At 37.9% G+C, this 17,734-nt stretch overlaps 1 long non-coding RNA gene across 4 annotated transcripts in view; it reads right to left on the bottom strand.

Moving 5' to 3' along the window:
• The window catches only part of LOC141562658 (uncharacterized), a 155,508-nt gene extending 141,807 nt beyond the window's left edge, over positions 1-13,701 (bottom strand). For all 4 annotated transcript variants that reach the window (XR_012488219.1, XR_012488217.1, XR_012488218.1 and 1 more), the window contains exon 1: positions 13,319-13,701. This is a non-coding gene — a long non-coding RNA (uncharacterized LOC141562658). The remainder of the gene's footprint in view (positions 1-13,318) is intronic.
• Between the last annotated feature and the right edge of the window lie 4,033 nt (positions 13,702-17,734).

Below are 17,734 nucleotides of genomic sequence, written 5' to 3'. Positions count from 1 at the left end.
TGCTAGCCAACATCTGAACCTTCAGCATTTTGTAACCTTTTTTTTGGTAGAGGGTCTTGTTAATGGCCGCTGACTGATCAGGGTGGTGGTTGCTGCAGGATGGGATGACTTGTGGCAATTGCTTAAAATAAGACAACAATGAAGTTTGCCACATAGATTTGCTTTATGTAAAGTTGTCACAAACCTTCAATTTGAAAAAAAAAAAAAGTAATATCTGTGCAACATAATAAAGAAAAGAGCAACAAAAGGAGCTGTATCTGTACTTCAGCAAATGTTCCTTGAATTGAATTAGAGCTTAATGAATGAAAGATGATCAAGGGATTGTCTCATTTTTCTTTAATTATGATAACTAGCTTTAAGGTTTGCTAAATGCTTTATAAATATTATCTCATTTGATCCTCACAACAACTCAGGGAGATAGATGCTATTATCATCTCTATTATAAAGACAGGGAAACAAAGGTTAAGTGACTTGCTCAGGATCACATAGCAGATGAGCTATAGTGTATGAGACAGATTTGAATTGGAGTTAATCTGATTCTAGATCCAAAGCTCTATCCAATGTGTTATCTACTCCCTTCTTTGTTTACCTTTCAAGACTTAATCTTTTCTTTTCTTTTTTTTTTTTTTTCCACTGTAATCACTCAATAAGTATTTGTTCCATTGAATTGAATAAAACTAATCCATTTTCCACTTTACAGATAAGGAAACTGAGTTCATCAAGGTTAAGTATAATTTGTCCATGGTCAAGCCAACTAGTTAAGATATAGAGGGGACTGGATCATAACCTTCTTTCTGTTAACTAAGTTTGCTGTCTGATTTACTAGTCCCTAGATTCAGAGATAGACCTTGGAAGCCATCAGATCCAAACTCTTCTTCTTATAGATGAAGACCTGAAGTATAGAGAAGTGATTTGCCTAGAGGTCCATAGCTAATTAATGCCTGAGGTAAAATTGATGTCTTCAGTTGTTCAATTGTTTAGTTTTTAATCTTTTAATTTTTTTTCAGTCATATCCAACTCTTCATGGCCCCTTTTAGAGTTTTCCTGTCATTTTCTTCTCCACCTCATTTAAAGATGACAAAACTGAGACAGCTAATACCTGAGCCAAATTCAAACATGCATCTTCCTGACTTCAGACCTGTCATCCTAATCACCGTGCAACCTACAAGAACAGTGTCCTCTGTCTGTAAAGTTTTGGAGAGACATTGATAAGGAAGTATGTTCAATATAGGTATACCAGGCTGGGGTAAGAAGCTTATTTGATCTGGAGAAGAGAAGGCTCAGGAGGTCTTATTTCTCTGTTCAAGTATTTGAAGGGATGTTATGTGAAGGAGGGAACCTTCTTGCTCTTTTTGGCCCCAGATGGTAGAACCAGGAGAAATTATTGAAAGTTACTACAAGGCAAATTAAGACTGTGTTAAGAAAAACTTCCTAAATTTTTCTATTTTTTCTTTCCAACTTCCTTTCCTGTTAATTTTTTTAACTCCCTAGAATCATTCTAGGGATCATCATGCATAATGCACCCTATGGTGTACCAATGAGGGTGCGTGCCCCCTCATTGGGATTATTCAGACAAAGACTGGATAGCCACGTTTATCACAAATTATCAAGAGGGTGCTTTGGGCCAGGGGCCAGGGGAAAAGGATGGAGGAAAATATGGGTTAAAACTAGATGGCTGCTGAGTTGCTTTCCAACTCTGAAATGGCTTTGTGATTCAATAATTCTCTTGGGTCTCCTCCTCTACAGATTGTTCCAACACTACCAGAATCTCTGCCAGAAAGTAAGCAGGGAAAGAAAGAGGAAGTGAAACCAGAATCAGTTCATTTGACTCCTTGTTAACAGCTATGGCTTAGAAACTGTGGGAAGAGAGGTAACTCTCATTAGTAACTAATAGCTAATAGAAGCTTGAACTACCCATGACTTCAGTTATTTGCTTCCCATTACCATCAACAACCAATATTTTTCTTTAAAATGTACTCCCTTTTCCCGGCGACTTAGAGTAAATGCCGCGTAAAGGCTAAGGACTTAATGGAGAGTCATGTTTGAGTCTTAAATGTCTCATGCATTTATTATTACTGTTGAGTCAGTTCAATCATATCAAACTCTTCATGACCCCATTTGGAATTTTCTTGGTAAAGATACTGGAGTCTTTTCCTTCTCCAACTCATTCTACAGATGAGGCAACTGAGACAAACTGGATTAATGACTTGCCCAGGGTCACACAGCTGTGTCTGACGATGGATTTGAACTCGTAAAGAGATCTTTCTAGTTCCATTCTGTGGAGTTAGGCTCTCTGTGCACTTTGGCACCACCTAGCCGCCCTTATTATCCATAACTCTTCATTAATGTTCACAAGAGCTTTGAGTTTGCAGTAAGAACTCACATGTGGACTTGATATCTGACGTAGTCACCTAGAAGAAGCCATTTAACCTTTCTGTGCTTCCATTTTCCCATCTACAAAATGTCATGTAGCAATCTTGATGGGCTTTATTCTGGGCAGTAACATGATTAGGAATGATTTTTTTAAAAGCAGCTGGTAAACCTATAAGTTGCATCTACATAGGCAGGACAAAGTAGATATCTCACTAATCATCTATTGAACTAGATCAATGTAAATAGTCTACTGAGAATCTTTTTTTTTTTTTAAACACCACTGGCTTTTTCTACATATAAGAGAGTTTTTTGCCCCCCCAAATCAGGTATCTAAACTGCCTCAAGCCTCCAACAATGTACAAATATAGACTCTTCAAGATGAAATCCATGGGACATCAAAATTGTTTTTATAGTGGAATTTTGTTAAAAAATGATTCATTGGTAGAAACCCCATTTCCTGTCTACAGGAGCTGGAGATAAAACACAGCTGTTCCCAGCATCTCATCAGTAAATCTGAAAGGGCAAAGAAAATCTTTGAACCCAGTAGGGGAAGAAGGGAGGTGTCATACACACTCTACCCCTCACCCCCTTTCTTCCTTTTAGCTTCCTTGATCATTTGGTGAATTATTTAATTGTGTTGGGTACTTTGGAAGTTTAGGAGGTTTTTGTTTAAGTGACTGATGTTTGCAGTGGGAAAAAATGACAACTTGAAGGCTAATTATTACTAGAAGGGGTAGGTGAGGGGGAATGCTTCCTTCCAGGGTTAGATAAGGTTTATACCCTATGTTGACAAAGACAGGGAGGGGAGGGAAAAAGGGGATGGAGTCAGATGTGCTTTCTTACCTTAGACCTCACTCTTTAGCTGTCTCATGCTCTGGGCCCAAAGAGCTATTAAGAGCCAGGGGCTAGATAAAGGTCTCTTATATAGCATAAGTCTATGCAGAAGAAACAGAAGGAGCTGAAGATGGAGAAAGACAGATACTACTTCTTGACCAGTATAGTCACTTCTCTATCCAATAGACACCCAATCCCATACAGTATAATATAATAACAGCTAAGATTCATATAAATGTTAGATACTACTTACTACCTGCCTTATTTGATCCTCAAAACAATTCTGGGACAGAGGTGCTATTTTTATTGCATTTTAAAAATGAGGAAACTAAGGCAAACAGGGTCCTCAGGGTCACAAAGATGCTAAGTGTCTGAGAACAGATTTAAATTCAAGTTTTCTTGATTTCAGGACTATCTGCTGAAACATTATAAAGTTCAAACTTGCTTGCTCACTTACACTTTACTAGTAAATACTTTTTATAGAAAGTGATAGGTATTAGTACTAAATTGACAGTGTGGTCTAGGGCAGTAATAGGCTAGTCTTCATATTTGCAAGACGTGACTGAAGTCTTGACTCTGAAACTAGCTGTGTGATAATAGGCATATCACTTCATTTCTCAGGTTCTGTGGCAATTCTATAAGACTATAAATTACAGATGAGCTGTCCCAGGATGGCAGAGAGAGTTTCTACACAAGAAGTTCTCCATGCTAATGAAATCAGTGGAATCAGTAAATCAGTCCCTGCTTCTCTCCCTCCCACAGCTCCCTCCATTTTTGAGTGGTAACTTTATGAAGTCAAAATATATATAGGACTTTTTAAGGAAATTGAGTTTATTACTAACTCCCCTTAAAGCAATTTTTAAAGTTGGAGACTACAGAGAACAGACACACCAGCTCCTCTCTGTGCAAAGACCATTATTAAAAAATATATATGGAATGTTCAACTTGGTCCAAATGCCCTAGGAGATAGAGAAATTTGTTTATAAGGGCACTGGATAGTAGCTCTAGTTTTAGGAACTTTCTCTTGGAGCACTGTTCAAGTTGAAAACAGATCTGGGGAGGGAATAGTATTCTAGGAAACACTGAATTAATTTAGGCAGTCAATGAGTATTAATTAAGTACTTATTGTGTGCCAGACACTGTGTTAAGAACTAAGTACGCAAAGGAAGACAAAAACAGAAGCTCAGTCCAAAGGGAAAAAATGAGAAATGCTTAGAGAAACATTTATCAAAAATCCTTTCTTAGAGAGCAAAGAATATATTCAAGTCAAAAAAATGAAAAATCCTGAAAAGCACTGCACACATAATTTGATTTCCAGTATACTTAGTTATTATTACTGAAACTTTGATGTCTTCTAGACTTACGATCTTTCTTTTTAATTTCAGAAATGAACACATGGACCTTTTATTTTATATTAAAGGATTATTTGAAATTGTTCATATTGGTATGTTGTTCTGCCTTTCTTCCTACCTTTTTTACTTTAATGTAGATTTGAGAGAAAATGAAGTGATTATATAACAATATGTGGAGAGGGATAGGGAAATATAACAATAAAGGAAAATGAAATCGAAAATAATATTCAACAGAAAAATATTACTTCTAATTTTTTTTGTTTGTTTCTTAAATTTCAATAACCTCCTTTCTTCCTTAGGATTTGCAGTGGTGAAAGTACAAATGGAGAATAGAAGGCTTAAAAACTAAAAGTATTTTAATAACTGTCTTTTCATTCATAAAAGAGAATGAATAGTGTAGGAAATTGGGCATCAGAATGGGGAAAGATTGAGGAAACTTCCTCAGATAAGGGACACCAGACTCAGGGCCATAAGGTACCAGCACACTCCTGGTGAGTGCAGAAACAGTGAGATAGAGAATGATGACCAGATATTCTCTTCCTCCACTGAAAACTGAGCCAAAATGAATCTAACTTCAAGCAGGAGACATAAAGGTTGGACCAAAAAAAGGCATGAGTAACTATGTATAAGTAATTTGGGTGTAGCTGTAGGAATTAATGAAAAAAAGTTGCCAGTTCCACCCTACAATCCTAGTATTGCTAAATAAAGTATCACAGTAATTTGATTCACCTTGGCAGTAGCAGGCAAGGACATGATGAGAGTTGAAAGGAATTTGCTCACTTTTAACCCCCACCTCCAAAAAAAATATCCAGAAGACCTGGAGAGTCCCTACTGAGACTAAAATTACAGTGAAAAAGATAAATTTGACCAGAGGGATTCTTATTGTGCTGGCTGTGTATGTTATGGACATGACTCACAAAAGAGCTGAAATAGCCTTGAGGCTATGGGCTGACTCACCAAAGACTTGAAGAACACTTCTGAGGTTGAGTAAAGAGGGGAAAGGGAGAGGGAAAGCTACCTAGAGGTTTTAATTCAGCAGAGAAACAACAGATGGCAGTAGCAGGTCAGCAGATAAACAACCTGCCAGCAATTCAGAAGAGAGCCTTAGATGGTAGATAGTGGGTGAGAGCTTAGTGGAAGAAGCATCTCAGTGGATAGCATCACTGGTTCTGCAGGGAAGCAGCAAGAAATCCTAGAAGTGTAAAGTATTGGGGAGAAACTATGAATATTTTCTCTTCCAAATGTGGCATAGGAATCTGAAGGAGAATGTGTCCTTGTATATATGGGGGGATGCTTTGCCTTGTTTTTCCATTTTATTGATTTACTACAAAATGATGGATTCATAAGTCAAATCTGGTTTGGTCTACAAGAGAATGAATGAGATTAAAATTCATGTCAGAGGTTTTGTATAGATACTGTTCCATAACTTGAATCTGGCTATAGTTTTTCAGAATACTACAATTAGAATCCAACATACATATAAGAAATTATATATAGGACTTAGAAAAAAATTCTCTCAAGTATTTTCTCTCTTTTCTTTTAATATTTGTATTCACTCCAGTTATATGCAAACCAATATTTTTTACATTTCTAGGACTTAGAGAAAATTCTCTCACAATATTTTCTCTTTTTTCTGTTTTAATATTTTTATTTTCCCCAGTTACTATGTTTTTAAAATTTTGAGTTCTAGATTCTCCCCCTTTCTTCCCAACCCTTCTCCACTGAGAAGGCCTATGTGAAGATGTGCAAAACATTTTCATAAAAGTCGTGTTACAAAAGATAACATAGATCTCCCTTTACTCTGAAAAAAAGTAAACACACACACACACACACACACACACACATATATTTAAGTCTGTATTCAGATACAATTAGTTCTTTTTCAGGGAATGAATAGCATTTTTCATTATGAGTCCTTCGGAATAGTCTTGAATTATTATAATGCTGAGAGTAGAAAAATTTCACAGCTGATCATTCCACAACTTTGCTATTACTATGTTCACAATGCACTTCACCTTGCTTGAGCTCATGGAGGACTTTTCAAAATATTTTCAAATTTTTTAAAGAATATTTTCAAAAATTATCCAGCTATGCTGGCTCAAAGTAGTCCTCAAAAAAAAACTAAGTGTAGTATACACCAATTTTCTACTAAATTGAGAGTCTCCCAGAGAACAATTAGTTATTTGTCCACTGGCCAATGAGGGAATCTGCATTTTTTTTACTTTTAAGGTAGAAAATAACAGACATAAAGCTGAGCTCCATCAGAATAAAGGTTAATGATGTTTTGGAACTATAAAAACTTGATTACCTTGGATCTCGAAAAATATCCCATCCAGAATTCTGTGATTTAATCTAAATTCAAGGACCAGCAAAGATGTTCTCAAGAATACCACCTTAATCAAATACACCTTTGAAACAAATATGCTTAATTTTATATACTTTTTTTTAAAAAAAAGGATGATTTAGGATTTTATATGTAATCTTTTTTCGCTGTTCTTTTTTAATATGGAAATGTTCATGTTTGTTGATGCTTGTCAACTTCAGAACAAAAAAATAATTTTTAAAAGAAAAATATTACCCATCGAAGGAGCATGATATTTACAAGGAAAACTACCTTACAATCATCTACTGCTAGGCTATCTACTATGTGTTAAACAAAGGAATTTTCACTTCTTTCTAAGTTTTTCCCTCCTTTTCTAATGAAATGCTATAATTAACTCTCTACTGCCTATATGAAGTACTAGGTCGCTGGAAACACAGTAAAGACCATTTTTTTTCCCAAAGCCTCCAGTTTGTTCTTCTGAGAACCTAAATCTTCAATATATCTTAGAGAGGTAAATGCTGTGAGGGACTAATTAAACACTGTAATTATCCATGAGCTATAGCCCAGGAGAAGAGAGAGAACCTAACACATGACTGATTGTAATATCAGGTAAATACTCCAGACATGTGACTGGTAAAATGCAAAATATTCTATTCATTTAATATTCTTGATGAATAGTGAATTAGTCTAATCACATTAGCTATTCTATTCATTTATTAGCTGAGAGTGATTAGAAGTGAATAGCTGGGGAAAAAACCCTCTCAAGTTGCAAAAATTAAACTTCTATAGTTTTATTATGTTTATTTTCAACTGAAGGTAATTGTCTGTTGCTTTTTCTGAGATGAGCCTTCACCCTCCCTGTCTCCCTTCCTTGAGAAACTCATGGTTAAGTAGATGTGAAGAGGGAACAGATGAGACATTTACAGAGATGAAATGTTGACTCTGAAATTTGATTATTCTCCACATCTGGATCAAAGAATATGAAAGAAAAGTGGTGGAGCTTCCATAGACAGTCACATTATCCTTTAATGAGATCTTTGTAGAAAGCACTTTTGCATTCTTTTTTTTTTTTTTCCCCTGGGGTCACCATCAGGTCATAAAAGGCTTATTTGCTGCTGCTGTAGCCACCTCCAAGGATTCCTTCTGCTATATTGGTGGTTGGGCCAGAAATGCAAAGCAGCAACAGCAGCTTCAGGTGCTCTCATCCCACAGATGGTAAGGGGACCAAACAATAGAGCAGAAGGAGATTAAAAGGGACCCTTTATTGGCTCAGGTTTAGGATGCTGTTGCATTACCCACAGCAGTTCCAGGTTACAGTCCCAGGATAAAGAGTAGCACTTGCACTTGTGGCCAGAGGGGATGAGAAGCCCTAGTCATGGTCCCAGAGCATAGAAGAACATTTGTGGCTCCTCAAAAGAGAGTTGGGACCCTGTTCTCAGCTTCAAGGCAGTAAAGAGCACTAGTACTTGTGACCACAGAAAAATAAGAGACCTGGTCATAGTTCCAGGGGTAAGAGGAAGACTAGCAATTATGGCTAATGTGAACAAGATCTCTTCCTAGGTAAAGACCAGATCACAGTTCAAGAGAGCAGTGACCACAGTTCTCCTTAGATCATACTATTTTGGCAGCACCAAAAACTTGCAGACCCCTAGAAATAGTTCTGAAAACAGCAGCATGTAAAACCTGAAGTTTGAGATGGCATCCCCTCTACCCAGAATCCAACATTAATATAAAATAAAAAGATAAGCAATAGTTTAGCAAAATGAGCAAATATACTGATCATAAAAAGTTGTGGCAGAGAAGATCAAAACACAAACTCAGAAGAGAATGATGTAAAAAAAATTACAATTATAAGTAAAACCTCAAAGGAAAATGTGACTTGGACACATTCCCAACAAGAAATACTGAAAGAACTCAAACAATTTTTTTTTAAAAAATCAAATTAGAGAGGTAGAGGGAAAGGTAGGAAAAGAAATGAAAGTGTTTCAAGAAAATTATGAAAAGAGAGTCAACAGTTTGATAAAAGAGGCACAAAAAACATTGAAGAAAATAACACTGTAAAAAGCAGAACTGACCAAGTGGAAAAAAAGATACAAAAGTTCACTGAAGAATATAATTCCTTAGAAATTAGACTTGGGCAAGTGGAAGCTAATGACTCCATGAGACTTTAAAACAGAACAAAATGTGAAATACTTCATTGGAAAAAAAAAACTACATTGAAAATAAATCTAGGGGAGATAATTTAAGAATTATTTATTACCTGAAAGCCATGATTCAAAAAAAAAAAAAAGAGAAAAAACAACTTAGACATCATACTTTCAAGAAATTATAAGGAAAACAACCCTATTATCCTAGAATCAGAGGATAAAATAGAAATGGAAATGATGACTTCCTGAAAGAAATCGCAAAATGAAAATTCCCAGGAATATTATAGACAAATTCTAGAGCATCCAGGTCAAGGAGAAAATATTGCAAGCAGCCAGAAAGAAATAATTCAAATATTGTGTAGTCATAATCAGTCATAGACATAAAAGAAAGAGCTTTTTACAGTGGAAGGAAAAATGGAAGGAGGTAGAAGGCTGCAAGCAACATTTGTACATTAGAACTGGACTCAAAGAGAATAATACAAATTTGTTTGGGTATAGAAATCTATCTTACACAATGGGGAAATAGAAGGAGAAAGGGATAGTGAAAGGAGAGTATGGTACTGATAGAAGGGAAGGTGGAGGAAGGGTATAGTGGTTAGAAGTAAAATAGATTCTTGAGGAAGGACAGGGTAAAATGAGAAAGAGAGAAAAATAAACAGGGGAAAAAATAGGATGGATGGAAATAACCAGTAAGTAATGGAATGAACTCAATCACAAAATAAAAGCTGCTAGCAGAATGGATTAAAAATCAGAATCCAAAAATATTTACAAGAAAGACACTTGAAACTGAGAGACACACATAGATTAAAAATAAGGCAGTAGAGCAGAATCTATTATGTTCCCACTGAGGTTAAAAAAAAAAGATGGGGGGCAGGGGAGGCAATCATTACCTCAAAGAAAGCAAAAACAAAAATAGACCTAATTAAAAGATATAATCAAAAAAGAGAAAAATGATTTAGCCGTAAAGAATGATATATCAGAAAATTAGCAGAGCATAGAAAATTTCACCTGTCCAATCAATGTATAAAGGAATAATTCATGAATAAACAAGAGAGAGAAAACATTACAAGATATAAAATGGATAATTTTTATTACATTAAGTTAAAAAAAAAGGTTTTGCAGAAATAAAATCAATGCTAGTAAAGAGGAAAGCAAATTAAGGCCTGATTGTCTAGATTTGAAAATAGGCTAATAATGAAGATTAAACTTAAAAGTGAAAAAGAAATAATTATGACTCCTATTTTTAAAAATGCTCCAAATTATAACTGAGGTTTTACTTTGTACCCACCAACCAGATAAAGATGATAAAAGGTAGAAATAATCAATGTTGGAGGAAATGAAAAAAGTGAATACACTTTTGCTAGAATTACAAACTGGTTCAACTAAAAACTTCAAAACAATTTGGAATTATTTGAGAAAAATCACTAAACTGTTCATAAATTTTACTAAACAACCCCACTACTAGGTAAAGGAAATAAAGACAGAAAGAAAAGTCCTAGAGAGACCAACATATTTATATTGACACTATCTATGGTAGTAAAAATTTGGGATCAAAATGCATGCTCATCAATCAATGACTGAATAAATTATGGCACACATATGTAATCTTGGGCTCTAGCCTGGGAAATGGCATAATTTTGAGGCAGGATTACTAAGTTAGTGAGACCTTGGGAAAGAAGAATTGTTCTTCTGGTTTCCATCTATGAAAGAGGACTTACATCATTCTGGGCTCTCACCAACCCATCTCAGAAATGGAATCATGAGTAATCACTGTCTTCACCAAGGAAGAAAGTCTTAAGGCAATGTCTAGGCTTGAACACCCAACTAAAATGCAATAAATTGTTGCATCATAAAAAGCAACAAAATGAGGAGTTTGGTGAAAAATAGGGAGTCAGATATGAAGTAAAGAATAAGAACTAAAAATTATTTAATAAGAAGCCTTTCTTTGCATCCCCAGAATTTTACCCAGTTCCTGGTATATGGTGACTACTTAAATACTTTTTGACTGACTGCAATAACATAAACAAAAACAACACTAATAGCAGCTGAATACAGATTAAATGTTTTGATCTATCTTGGTTACAGAGGACAGATGACAAAATGCACATCTTGGTAGAGTGGTAGTGTTCTGTTGGTGCAAAATATTATGCATACTGTCACTTACATTTATTATACTGATTGGTTTCTTTTAGTGGTTTGGTTTGGTTTGGTTTTATTTTATAATAAAAGGTTCTATGTGGGGGTTGAAGGAAGTATACTGAAAAATGTCAATAAAAAAAACAAAAAGCATTAATAAAACATTTTTTAATGTTGCTACAGATTTTAAATGATTCTTGCTACAAAATAGTTCTTTTGGTCTCCTCTAATTCCCTCTTGTTATAACTCTGGCCCATCTTTCTGCCAATGTTCTTGACAAATAGACAGTCTTCAATGTGACAGTTTCTCCCATAGGGATAACTAAAAAGGGCTTTTTAAGTTATGATCAGAGGAAGAATAAGGAAACGATATCATAAGTTCATCCTTTGGAGAAGATGATATAAAGTTAATGGATGACCAACAGAAAGTAGAACTCCTCAGTATATGAAGTAGCAAGAACAATGGATCAGAAGTCAGAAGATTTGGGTTATAGTCCTGCCTCTGCCTTTAATTAACTATAAGACATTGGTCATATCTCCTTTTGTTTCCAGGCCTCTGTTATTTCATCTGGAAAATGGGAGATTTAACAAGATCTTAAGGACTGGTCTGTGAAATCTTTTTAAAATCACAAAACATCCTCATTTGAAGGAACTTCAGAGGACTTCTATTCTAATCCCTACTTGAATAGGGCTATCTTCTACAACCTTGACAATATGGATTTTGTCACACCCCACTTCTTCAAGGGCAGGCACAGAATCTTGTGTCTCTTGATAAGTCATAGATATAAAGCTGGAAAAGACCAGTCCAATTATCCAGTCCAGCTTCCCCATTTTATAGATGAGGAAATGGAGGTCCACGGAGTTCAAATTATTTACTCAAGGTCATGCAAATAGCAAGTGACAGAACCAAGCCTCAAGCACAGATCCTCTAATTGTCCCTAGTCTCTTTTCTTTCCCATCTTTATCTCTTGGTGAAACAGTCCAACTGTGTCCACTTCTCTTGAATCTTTTTGGTTCTTGATCCCAGATCTTGCCCTGCCATATCCCAGCTTCTGATTACTCCCAATATTGACTATCTTTATTCCTAAGCATTTATTACTGAACATATGATGTTAATGGAGAAAAATCATGAAACAATGCTCCCTAGGCCTACTATAAATTTAGTTTACATAATCTCAGCTGAAGCAGGTAGATAATGCAGTGGATAGAGCACCAGCCCTAAAGTCAGGACCTGAGATACTTATGAACCTCAGACACAAGCTATGTCCACTTAATTCTGATTGACTCTGTTTCCTCATCAGTAAGATGAGAAGTAAAAGGCAAACCATTCATGAAGAAATCGGACATGATTGAAAACAACTGAATAAAAATAAAACAACAACTAATATGTCAGATACTGTCCCAGATGACAATATTACAAAGACAAAAAAGAAACTGCCCCTGCCCTTGAAGAACTAATATTTTATCAAGAATAGAAACACATACAAATATAAGTACATAATTCCATGAAAAATAAATACAAGGAAAGTCAAGGGGGAAGGAAATCCCTGGAAGACAAGGAAAGCCTTTCTTCTAGGGAGTAGTATTTGAGCTGCCTTGAAGGAAAACAGGGCTTTTTAGAAGCAAAGGCTAAGAGAATGTGCATTCCAGACACAGGGCCCCAGTACCGTGCTAGGTACTGTAGGATTCAGAACTCATGTAAGACATGTTCATTGTGGTTAATGAGCTGGAGGACACATTGAAGAGATAATATATCAGCTATAAGCTATCAGAGGAAAGAATAAGTAAGGTTTCTGAGCAACCCTGGTTTCCAGTTTCCATATTTATTCTGGGACCCCAGGATCAGCCATTCCACGTTGGAACTATCTCTACTCCCTGCCCTTCTCTTAAATAGGAATCACAAAGGAAGCAAAAGGAAAGGGCTGCTGTTGATGCTGCAGTTGTACTGTTTGGGGTGGTTTTTCAAGGTTTTAATTCATTGTAATTAATTTTTATTGCATGGAGGCTGATGGCTGGTATGTTGAAAGGCAGTAATTTCCCAAATCAAAATAATAAATAAGTAAATAGAAATAGTTCTGAACTTTTCCCAAGGGGAGATACCAATTCTAGGTCACACCCCTCTGAGGGAAACCCAGTGCCAAGGGCTCTACCTACCTAGGAAAGGAAGCCCAGGGAAATCCAAAGGGCAGCCATGGTTTTCAGTTCCTCCTTCCCACCAGATATTCAGGAAACCAATTTGTTTTCTGATGTCTTCTCTTCGTTTTCCCCCCGCCCCTCCATCACACACTCATACACACACACCTCATTTTTCTAGCTTTTTTATTTTAGTCAGCATGGAAGATAGGGATTTTAAAAGAACTAAACCTTGGGTGTCCAAGCAGCACCCCAATAAGAATAAGGGACCCCCGACACTGAATTGGGAAGGAGAAAACCCCCATTGGTTGGTCTGCTGGGAAACAATGAGATCTGTACACCGAGAGTCCTTTGTTCAGCTCCACACTTACAGCCCTGGCAAGCCCACCGTGCTGGAGCGTGTGCTGGGTATTAAGTCTCATTTCAAAGATGTTTGTGTGACTCCGCAGCAGAATGACATGGGAGCCGAGCTGGATGCTGGGATTGGGAGGGAGGTTGGCTCGAAGGGGTGGTTTGCTTTGAGCCTTGTTCATCTGTATAAATTGGAAAGAACTGAGCTGAAAACTGAAGGCCTTGGGCATTCAGGGCTATTTTCTGACAAAATCCACCCCCCTCTCTCCTATCCAAAAGCGGACTGGAGAGAAAAAGGAGATTAAAACTTTCACAGACAGGAAACTCCGAGATGGGGCTTCAGGAGAGCCCTGAGTAATGACTAGTGTTAAGTTTCTCCTGGAAGACTCATTTATCTGGGTGCCAGTGGGTGATCCCTGCTTCCTAAGCTCGAAAATTTAGATTTATTGGGTGCCAGAAATTGGACTGGCCACCATTTAATAGGCCCGGACACCATGAAGGTGAGAGCGATAAGGGGGGAAAAAGTCAAAAGAGCAAAATGGATGGTGTCTTGGCCTGGGATGGTAAAGCAGTTGTTAATAAAAACAGAAATCCGATTAGTGCCATCATTGGCCGGGGCAGGTGGGAAATCCAAGACTCTGGAGAAACTGGTGGTTAAGAAAAGAATAGAGATCAGATAATCCATGAGAAGAGAAAGATGTCACAGGTTAAACAATTAGTCTCTGAACTTTGATGTGGAGAAAGAGACAGAGGCCTGAGGTCTGGACTAAGATAGATGTGCTGTGACAGGAGGCAGGTAGATGGATGAAAAGCCATTTGCTGACTTAAAACAACAACAATAATAACAATCACAACCACAACATATATCTTTCATTCTTTTGCTCCCTCTGAAAGAGATTTGTGGCATGGAGAGGCCCTGGAATACCTAGAATCTGTAAAATATCCAATGCAAAGGGCCATATTGTACTTGGAAGTATGGTAATGTGGAGTTGAGAAAAGATGGCACTAGAGTGCCCTCATCCTGGCCCCACATAGATGTACTTGTACTCCTGATCCCTCTGGTGGATGTGGGGAAGCAAGACCATCACTAATAACCTTCCTGGTGACTCGTTTTTTCATATTTCACCATTCATACTTAACTATCTCCTCCTCAGGATAGAGAGGAGGAGACAGAGTGTAGAGAGAAGGAAAATTGTCAAAGTGATTGCTAGAAATCTGAGACATCTATACAAAAGGCCATAGCCCTCTTTGGCTATAAAGTCAACTTGCATCTATTTTCCCTCACAGGAGTGAGTACATGCTTTTGTACATTCAAGGAAATATTTCTATATGTGTTTTGCTGTTGTTGTTCAGTTGTTTAAGCAGTGTCCAACTCTTCATGATCCCATTTGGGATTTTCTTGACAAAGATTCCTGAGTGGTTTGCCATTTCCTTTTCCAAATAATTTTACAGATGAGGAACTAAGGCAAGCAGGGTTAAGGGATTGCCTGGGGTCACTCAGCTAATAAGTTCTGAGGTCAGATTTGTATTCAGAACTATGAGTTTTCTTGACTTCAGGCCTGGAGCTTTATCCACTGAACCCCCCAAGAAACATACTCAACACATATTTATATATGCATAGACAGATAAGTTGGGACCACATGATGCCAGCTGGCCTGATGAAGTCCCCAAATTTCAATCAAAATTCCAGATGTTCAGTCAAAATTATTGGACATTGGATGTTTCCATTTTGATCCAAGTGTCACTTAGAGAGAGTTGCCCATATACATCCCTTACAAATAAATGCAAGTATTTATTGTCCCAGAATTACTTCTCTAAGAGATGTGGACACCCATCCATAGTCAAAGATTTTTAAATCATGGGCATGAGTCAGCATGAATCATCATTTGCCCCTGAGAATATAACAAAGGCTTTAATCCTTATCTCCCTCTGACTCCACTCCCACATATACACACAATTCCATTCTCGAGGCTCATGGACTATGATTGAGACTTTCAAAAAAAATCACCTTGTGAGCTAGAATAAATATTTTACAAATTTGAAACTTAGGGAGCTTAAGTTACTTGCCCACTGGACAATAATATCTGAATCCAAATCTTCCTGATCCCAATCCAGCACTTACTCACTAAACCACTTAACCTTTTGATATTTACCAAGAATCTGAACACAGATCTTCCCCCTCCAAACCCCAGTGTTCTTATCACTATGCTAATGAGGCAACATGATATATATATATATATATGAATCACAAAGATCAATCAATACAGGATTGATTCTTTTGGTAAATAGTTATTGTTGTGAGATTTCAATTGTGGTCCATTTTTCACGGGCCCATTTGGGGTTTTCTTGGCAAAGATACTGGAATGGTTTGCCACTACCTTCTCTAGCTCATATTACAAGTGAGGCAAACAGGGTTATATGACTTAGCCAGGACCACATAACTAGTAAGTGTCTGAGACCACTGGATTTGAATTTGGGAAGATGAGTCTTCCTGATTCTAGGGCTGTCTCTCTGTGCACTATGGCATCCTTTAGCTGCCCATCATTTGTGCTGCCAATCTGTCTATGCACAAAACACCGAGAGTATCTGTTGCCCTTTCTCCATCTGCTAACCCTGTAGAAGGTCCAATGATTTCATAGGTTCTTCCCCACATCTTTTATCAAGCTCCATTGTCAGGCTCTTCATTCACATCCACATGCTTGAGATATTTATGACTTAACATGTATCTTCCAACTCCCTCATTTTTCGTTTTAGAAAGCTGAGATCCAGAGTGAAGTGACTTGTTCAGAATTACACAATAACCAGGAGAAAGGGGATTGACTCTAGCTCTTCCAACTCCAATACAACACTTTCACAGCTGGTAGGTGGTACAGTGGGCAGAGCTCTGGGCCCAAAGTCAGGAAACCCAAGTTTGAATCTAGTGTCAGATAATTTTTAGAGCTATGATCTTGGTAAATCACTCTATGTCATAAAATATCATAATGTTGTAAACCTCAAATGAGATATTTGTAAAGCACTTAGCACACTGTCATATAGTAGGTACTTAATAATGTGTGTTTCCTTCTCATCCCCTTAAAGGCATAAAGCTTAAGGGAGTAAAATTTCAGACATGTTGAGATAAGGGAAGGAGAATTTTCCGACCAGGGGCCCTGCCTAGGGTCATAGTAAAAAGAATGTCAGAGCAGGGGCCTAAATCAAAGAGTACTCAGTATTCTGAAAGCTTTGTCACCCAAGCCTAAATCTTAATACCTGTGTCCTACCTCCCTTCACAGGGCTGACGTGAGGATTCAATGACATAATGCCTGGGAAGCCTTTGAGAGAACTGTATGGAGGATGACAAGTGGAATTTGGCATCGAGTGAGAGTTGCAAGATGATACCTGATATCTGCATCCTTATTACCTAGATCATATGGATGCTGTGCATTCTGAACCCCTTATACTGGTCTTAAAGATTCCCCTACAGGTCTCCCTCAGCCATAGTACAGAGCAGATGTAAAGTGCAGTCTTGGAAGGATTCCAGTCCTTTTCAAGATTCTGATTGCTCAATATTTCCTGCACGAAGCAAGATGCTCTGGCCTGGCATCAGGCCAGCTGCACCGAGCCCTCACTCCCAAAGCAGCCCAGCCGCTTTCCAATGAGGGGCCCTGGGGTAGCCAGGGCTCCTGGGGCCTTCCCAGCTTCAGCGAGCCCGTGTTGCACAAGGGCGTTTCTGCAGACCCTGAGACAAAGCCTCCGCAGCCGCCTGCCTCTGCGGCAGCAGCAGCAGTGTGAGCACACAGATGGGGACACACGCCCCCACAGCCAACACCATGCTTTGCCTGCTCATCTGCTCCCCCTGGAGCACCAGCTTGGCAAAGGAGCGCAGGAACTCAGACCCAGTCCCTCTATATTCCCCTGCTCAGTGAGGAAATATCCCCAAAGGGGGTCTGTCCAAAGCGCCCAGTCACCCTAAGATGGCACATGGGAGATACTGCACAGAATGAGATACTGGGAGAAGGGAATCATGGCCTGCGAGCTCAGGGCAGGTGCCTCCACGGTCTACCTCAGACTTGGGGGGTTTTAGGTCCTGCCTTGGATACAACTCTC

Source organism: Sminthopsis crassicaudata, chromosome 3 (genome assembly GCF_048593235.1).
Source record: "Sminthopsis crassicaudata isolate SCR6 chromosome 3, ASM4859323v1, whole genome shotgun sequence".
NCBI lineage: Eukaryota > Metazoa > Chordata > Mammalia > Dasyuromorphia > Dasyuridae > Sminthopsis > Sminthopsis crassicaudata.
The sequence above is the reverse complement of the archived record's forward strand: the minus strand, read 5'-3'. Positions and strand labels throughout refer to the sequence as shown.